This window comes from Mustela erminea, chromosome 9 (assembly GCF_009829155.1).
Source record: "Mustela erminea isolate mMusErm1 chromosome 9, mMusErm1.Pri, whole genome shotgun sequence".
NCBI classification, from domain to species: Eukaryota; Metazoa; Chordata; class Mammalia; order Carnivora; family Mustelidae; genus Mustela; species Mustela erminea.
This window is the reverse complement of record NC_045622.1, coordinates 99,049,921-99,058,103: the sequence shown is the minus strand read 5'-3', so window position 1 is coordinate 99,058,103 and position 8,183 is coordinate 99,049,921. Positions and strand designations below refer to the sequence as shown.

General features: G+C 35.6%; 1 pseudogene; it reads left to right on the top strand.

Annotated features, from left to right (window-relative positions):
- The first annotated feature begins 2,445 nt into the window (after window positions 1-2,445).
- Window positions 2,446-5,759, top strand: LOC116599889 (annotated as a pseudogene).
- The last annotated feature ends 2,424 nt before the right edge of the window (window positions 5,760-8,183 follow it).

Here is an 8,183-nt window from a genome sequence, read left to right as displayed (position 1 = left end):
AACAATGAAAATATAGAAAGGGAAATTAGAGAATCGATTCCATTTATTATAGCACCAAGAACCATAAGATACCTGGGAATAAACCTAACCAAAGAGGTAAAGGATCTGTACTCGAGGAATTACAGAACACTCATGAAAGAAACTGAAGAAGACACAAAAAGATGGAAGACCATTCCATGCTCTTGAATCTGAAGAATAAACATTGTTAAAATGTCTATACTTCCTCGAGCAATCTATACTTTTAATGCCATTCCGATCAAAATTGCACCGGTATTCTTCAAAGAGCTGGAGCAAATAATCCAAAAATTTGTATGGAATCAGAAGAGACCCTGAATCGCTAAGGAAATGTTGAAAAACAAAAATAAAGCTGGAGGCATCACGTTACCTAATTTCAAGCTTTACTACAAAGCTGTGATCACCAAGACAGCATGGTACTGGCATAAAAATAGACACATAGACCAGTGGAACAGAGTAGAGAGCCCAGATATGGACCCTCAACTCTATGGTCAATTAATCTTCGACAAAACAGGAAAAAATATACAGTGGAAAAAAGACTGTCTCTTCAATAAATGGTGCTGGGAAAACTGGACAGCTATATGTAGAAAAATGAAACTCGACCATTCTCTTACACTGTACACAAAGATAAACTCAAAATGGATAAAAGACCTCAACGTGAGACAGGAATCCATCAGAATCCTAGAGGAGAACATAGGCAGTAATCTCTTCGATATCAGCCACAGCAACTTCTTTCAAGATAGTCTCCAAAGGCAAAGGAAACAAAAGTGAAAATAAACTTTTGGGACTTCATCAAAATCAAAAGCTTCTGCACAGCAAAGGAAACAGTCAAGAAAACAAAGAGGCAACCCACGGAATGGGAGAAGATATTTGCAAATGACAGTACAGACAAAAGGTTGATATCCAGGATCTATAATGAACTCCTCAAACTCAACACACACGAAACAGGCAAACATATCAAAAAATGGGCAGAAGATATGAACAGACACTTCTCCAATCAAGACATACAAATGGCTATCAGACACATGAAAAAATGTTCATCATCACTAGCCCTCAGGGAGATTCAAATTAAAACCACATTGAGATATCACCTTACACAAGCTAGAATGGCCAAAATTAACAAAACAGGAAACAACATGTGTTGGAGAAGATGTGGAGAAAAGAGGACCCTCTTACACTCTTGGTGGGAATGCAAGTTGGTGCAGCCTCTTTGGAGAACAGTGTGGAGATTCCTCAAGAAATTAAAAATAGAACTTCCCTATGACCCTGCCATTGGACTCCTGGGTATTTACCCCAAAGATACAGATGTAGTGAAAAGAAGGGCCATCTGTACTCCAATGTTTATAGCAGCTATGGCCACGGTCGCCAAACTGTGGAAAGAACTAAAATGCCCTTCAACGGATGAATGGATAAGGAAGATGTGGTCCATATACACTATGGAGTATTATGCCTCCATCAGAAAGGACGAATACCCAACTTTTGTAGCAACGTGGATGGGACTGGAAGAGATTATGCTGAGTGAAATAAGTAAGCAGAGAGAGTCAATTATCATATAGTTTCACTAATTTGTGGAGCATAACAAATATCGTGGAGGACAAGGGGTGTTAGAGAGGAGAAGGGAGTTGGGGGAAATTGGAAGGGGAGGTGAATCATGAGAGACTATGGACTCTGAAAAACAATGTGAGGGATTTGAAGTGGTGGGGGAGTGGGAGGTTGGGGTACCAGGTGGTGGGTATTATAGAGCGCACGGATTGCATGGAGCACGGGGTGTGGTGCAAAAATAATGAATACTGTTTTTCTGAAAATAAATAAATTAATTAAAAAAAAAAGAAAAAATAAATATATCTATTTGAGTGTCCAAGGAAGTGCTCCATGGAAATAATGATTTCACTTGGGATGGAGCAGGCTTTCCTTTTCAATAGTAAGTGAGCATTGGACAGGAATGAAAACTTTTGGATTGTTTCAACAGGAAACTCTTATATCTTTCATTCACTTTATTAATACTTTATTAATATTTATTAATAAATATTTACTTTCTTTCTGGATGATAAATTTAGCATTAAACAGATAAAAATTGTCTCTCTTGTGTTGCTTCCTTTGAACAAAAGCCTCTCATATCTGTTATTATGTGCACTATACAAATGCCTCAGTCTGTATCTCTATTATATAGTTAGATCAATAGGTCTGGATGGATAAGGATGATAGAGAGATGATGATAGATGCTTGATAGATAGATGGATAGATGATAAATACAGCATATATCAATAAGTAGATGGGTTGAGAGAGACAAAGATACATTTTATAATATTTAACTGTTAGAAACCACAGACAAGTTTTCACTCCTGTTTGCTGAAGAGTTGGATAAAGAGCGTATCTGGCAAACTCCTAAGAGTGCAGGGAAATCGTAGTGAATAGCAGTGTGGTTGGGGCATGGTGTGGTTAAGAGCTGTGAGTCCAGAACTGCCTCTACGGTTAATCACCCTCTCTAGTCCTAGGAATCTTGCTGTCCCTGAAGCCTATGTCAGAAGACAGTTGTTAAGAACCGCTAATATACCAAGGTGATTAATAAACCATCTACTAAGAGAAGGTATTTAAAAGTTTTATTTTCAACAACTAAAGGGGGTATTTTAAAAAGTAAGTAATCCACCTTTGTTTCCAGTAATGCAATTTCTGTATCCTGAGGACAAAATATATTATGCTATCCCCATGCTCTCTTAAAATGAATGGATATGCGTCCGTGTGTGTGTGTGTGTGTGTGTGTGTGTGTGTGTGTGTGTGTGTGTGTGTGAAATACGTTATTCTGTAGGTAATCAAAATATTACCATCCTCAGCACACAGTTCAGAACTCTATCACTTTTCAGCTTATTTTAGAAAGCATCGAATATATATCCACTTCCTTTTTTTTTATGATCACATAAAAAACCATTCCTGATTCATTAAGCTTCCATCCTATAAGCATTGAAGTAGTCTCTGACCTCTTTCTGACAAGGAAAGGACTTTTGTGATTGTCTTTGTGCCTCTGAGTGAGATTACTTGCAGCATATGGAAATGCTACATCTCTGTCTACGTGACACTGAAGTATCAATGCTTAAAATCACTCCCTGAGAGATTGCATCCCCTTAAACTCCCACCAAGAATGTGTGAGGTCAGTTGTTTCCTATATCATTTTTATCTGTGTTTGTTAAAATACATGTATCAAAAAGGTGACTTTATTAATATGATAGGTAAAAGGATAAAGAATTGGAATTTAAATTAAATATATTTTTCTGTGATAGAATTGATAATCTTTTCAAACTATGTTTAATAAGGAAATTTTCTTTTGGAATCAGCTCTTTGGTCCATTTTCTTTCTTTCTTTCATTCCTTTTTTTTTTTTTTTTTTTTTTAAGACCTTGTCAATTTATTTAGAGAGAAAGAGAGATCCTGAGCAGGGACAGAAGCAGAGGGAGAGAGTGAGGTAGAATCTTCAGCTGCTTCCATGCCCAGCATGGAGCCCAGCTATGGACTCAAATACACAACCCTGAGATCACAACCTGAGTGGAAATCAAGAGTGGGACACAAATGACTGAGACATCCAAGCACCCTATTTATTGTGTTTTTAAAATATTGATCTCTGAAATCCACTTCTATTTGACAAAATTGTGCTTTTCTCTGTAATACATGATGTAAATATACTTAAATACCTTGGCACTTAAACATTTTATTGCGGTGCCATTTGGAAAATATATGTAAATAGGATGGTGAAGGTTTATTCCAATGTTTAGTATATATAAATAAATATTAGTTCCTTTCTTGTTTCTATCTCCTCTTACTGAAGATAGGGTAGGGGATAATCCAGGAAATAGATTCCAGGAATTCTGTTGAAAAGATTCAGCTATGACTTGAAGCTTTCATAGCTCATTTTGTAAATCCCTGATACTAAAAATAACATGTAATTAAAAAACAAACTATTTTGATTCATGCCAAATGTTTCTATCCTTCATTTTAGTCTCAGTCACTCTTTGTGTCTTAAAAAGTATATCCTGAAATACCCATTAAAATATGAACTAAGTGAAGAATTTAACTGTGGACAACATAATACAATATAAAAAATGTAAAAAGCTTATGATAGAAACTGATTTTAAAACTCTAAACAACTATAAATTATTGTGAGTTAAAGTACAATAACTAAACAATCAAGCTGACAGATTAAAATAAATTCTGTGATAGACTGGACCAAATGACTGAATGTTCACAGCTAAAATATTGTTTGTTTCTCTCTTGTTCTCTCTCTCTCTCTCTCTCTCTCATCTCTATCTCTCTTTTAGGTGTCATTATGGAAAACACTATGACAAGTTTCTACATCATCCCTTCATTACTCAGAATACTTACTAGAAGATACTTTAGAACTGAACTACCAGCCTCAAATAGTATGAAAGAGCATTATGTAAATCATGCATGAGTTTTCTCCATTTGGCAACATCCTGTTCTAATAGGTTCTTGCTGTAAACTAAAGAAAGACCTTCACTTCAGAAAGAAACCATATCATATCAATCCCTAAATTAATGTTTATTATGCCTGAGGAATCACATCCTCTTTTATTATTGATATATTTCATTGTTTTCATAAGCACTCATGTGAACAGATTGTGAGTAAATATTATGATTCCCACCTTATTCAGAAGAAAACAACACTTAAGGTAAGGGTTTACACACTGATAATTGACACATCCATGGTCATATGGATTTGATCTCCAAATGGAGTAGTCATTTCATAATACTTTATGTGAAGATTATTTCAAACCTTTCATTTCTCCACTTTGCCTGAAATAATACAATGAAATATCAGTGTAACTGAGTTCATTCTGTTAGGATTGACCCAAAATCCCATGAGAGAGAAAATGATATTTGTAATCTTCTGCATTTTTTATGTGGGAACAATGGTAGGGAATTTGCTGATTATTGTGACCATCAAGTCCAGCCAGACAATTGGGAGCCCCATATACTTTTTCCTATTTTATTTGTCCCTTGCTGATTCCTGTTTCTCAACGTCTACAGCCCCCAGACTAATTGTGGATTCACTCTCTGCAAAAAGAATCATAATGTACAATGAGTGCATGACTCAAGTCTTTGCCCTACATTTATTTGGCTGCATGGATGTCTTTGTGCTCATCCTCATGGCTGCTGATCATTATGTGGCAATCTGTAAGCCCTTACATTACCCAACCATCATGAGACGACAGGTCTGCACCATCCTTATTGTTCTTGCATGGATAGGGTCTTTTATCCATTCTATAGCCCAGATTATCCTGGCCTTGAGACTGCCTTTCTGTGGACCCAATTTGATTGATCATTACTGCTGTGATTTGCAACCCTTGCTGAAACTTGCTTGCATGGACACCTATAGGATCAACCTACTGTTGGTGTCTTAACAGTGGGGCCATTTGCTCAAGCAGTTTTGTGATTCTGATGATCTCATACATTGTCATCTTGCATTCCCTGAGAAATCACAGGGGAGAAGGAAGGGAAAAAAAGCTCTCTTGACTTGCACTTCTCACATCATAGTAGTAATCTTATTCTTTGGTCCATGTATATTCATATACACACGCCCCCCAACCACTTTTCCCATGGACAAGATGGTGGCTGTATTTTATACTATTGGGACCTCTTTAACAACCCATTCATCTACACCCTGAGGAATGCAGAAATGAAAAACGCCATGAGAAAGCTATGGCATATCACAACTACCTCAGAAAGCAAGAAATGAATTGAGGGGTCTTTTGATTCCATAATCTGTATAGATATTAAATATAATGGTGTGTATCCTCATTTGACCGATGCACTCTCTTACAATGCACCTGATTTCCTTACTTTTTTTCTGTACTTCTGCCCTCAAACTAGTAGCTTCCCTCATATCACCAGCCTGGTTCTTACTTTTCACGAGAGCTCAATTCTGACATTGCTGATTATGAAATACTCCTCACATTTCAGTCTACACTCTGGTTTGGTAAGGAGAAAGATATTTATACAATCACAACTGTTCACACAGTGAGCTTCTATAAGTGAAGAATGATCTGTAGTCTCTGCTTTGTAATTCTCTCTAGAGTAAACTTCTAATAAGGAATCCTGCTTTCAATTGAACACATTTAAAGTAAAGGAATTAACTTAGTGTGTTTAGAAATTTTTTTTTCATTATATCATCAGTTTATCTTAGTAAGTTCCACATGAATGAACCAAAGGCCAAAAATATTGTAAAAATTACATGTCATTTATTTCACAAACAATTTCTATTATTTTTTTTCCTCTGACTATCAGGATAATTGAAGCATTATGGATGGGATTTTTTAAATGTAGTATTACAAAAGTGTGGAAATATCCAGCTAATTTATATGATTGGAATATAGGAACTACACCAAGAGAATAGTGCAATTCTAAGGTAGAAATAAGTCAAACTATTGTGAAGACTAAATATAAATTTAAAATACAACAGAGATAAAACATATTTTCTGTGATTGTAGTATAGAAAAGTAGAACTCAATTTGAAGGGGAGGAAAGCACATAACTTCATTCACTGCTGTGTTTTATTCAGTGGAATAAAATAAAGTACCAGAGGCATTCAGAAATAACACATTTGAATGTCTCTAGTTAATGGAGTTAGAGTGAACCTCCTTCTGCAGCAGGAAGCCACTTTGTTTCTCTGTTTGTGCTTTTCTAGTAAAGGGGTAGTGTGGATTGACAAGTTAGAATGACGCAGAGAATTTTGGTGCTCACAGTGAACAGAACAGATTAGCACACATGATTTGAATATGTGTATTCCAGGGTTATATCATGAATTTTTAAAATTCATTGATTTCATACAGTAAAAATGTTAATTCAAAGTTATCCATGCGCCCTGATGTTTGTATCAGCATTATCTACAATAGCAGAACTATGGACACAGCTCAAGTTTCCATTTCCATTGAATGATGAATGGATAAAGATGTGATATATAAACTAATGTCCCATTATATATACGTAATGGGATATTATTAAGCCATCAAAAAGAATGAGGTCTTTCTCTTTGCAATGACAAGTTCTGAGCTAGAGAATATGAGGCTAAGCAAAACAAGTCAGTCAGTGAAAGATAAATACCATATATTTGACTCGTGGAATTTTTTTTAACTTTTTGTTTAAATTTTACTTATTTTAAATGTGTATAGGGAAAAACACAGAAAGGGAACAAATCAAGAAATGGGTTCTTAACTATAGAAAACAAACAGATCATTTCTAGAGGGAGGGGGATAGAAAGATGGGTTAAATAGGTGATGAGGATTAAGGAATACACATGTTAGGGTGCCTGGGTGGCTCAGTGGGTTAGGCCTCTGCCTTCTGCACAGATCATGATCTCAGGGTCCTGGGATCGAGCCCCGCATCAGGCTCTCTGCTCAATGGGGAGCCTGCTTCCTTCCCTCTCTGCCTGCCTCTCTGCCTACTTGTGGTCTCTCTCTGTCAAATAAATAAATAAAATCTTAAAAAAAAAAAAAGGAATATGCATGTTGTCATGAACACTGGGTGTGATCTGTAACTGTTGAATCTCTAAACTGTACATCTGAAAGTCATATTACACTGTATGTTAATTAACTGAAATCTAAATAAAAACTTGAAATTAAATAACAAATACAATTTGTTACTTTCAGTGTATCCAAGTGGTCCACATCCTTAGTAACTGTGAAAAAATACAATTTCACTTTTAATGTGTTCCCCATTAATTACCTTGGCAACTATTAATGCCTATAGTTACCTCCTGTCAAAGATCATTTTTTTTTTGAAAAAAAAATCATTAAAATATCATGTTTTCAGTGTTCTCACTACTCTTTGCTTTTTGGGTTATTATGAAGCTAGCGACTGCTCTAGTGTCCCAAAGGTGGCATTCTGAAATAAAATGTCATATATATACGTAGTTGTACAAATATATTTTTTAACATACATATAATGTGAAAAGATCACCACAATCTAACTAATTACTGCATCTATCTCTCTAAATAGTTACCATTGCATGTGTGTGCGTATGTGTGTGTGTAAGATTTAATTTAGATCTATCCTCTTTGTAATTCTAAGTATACATTATGGGATGGTTAACTATAGTGACCATGCTATATATTATATCTCTATAGCTCATTCATTCTACATAACTGAAACCTTGTATTCTTGA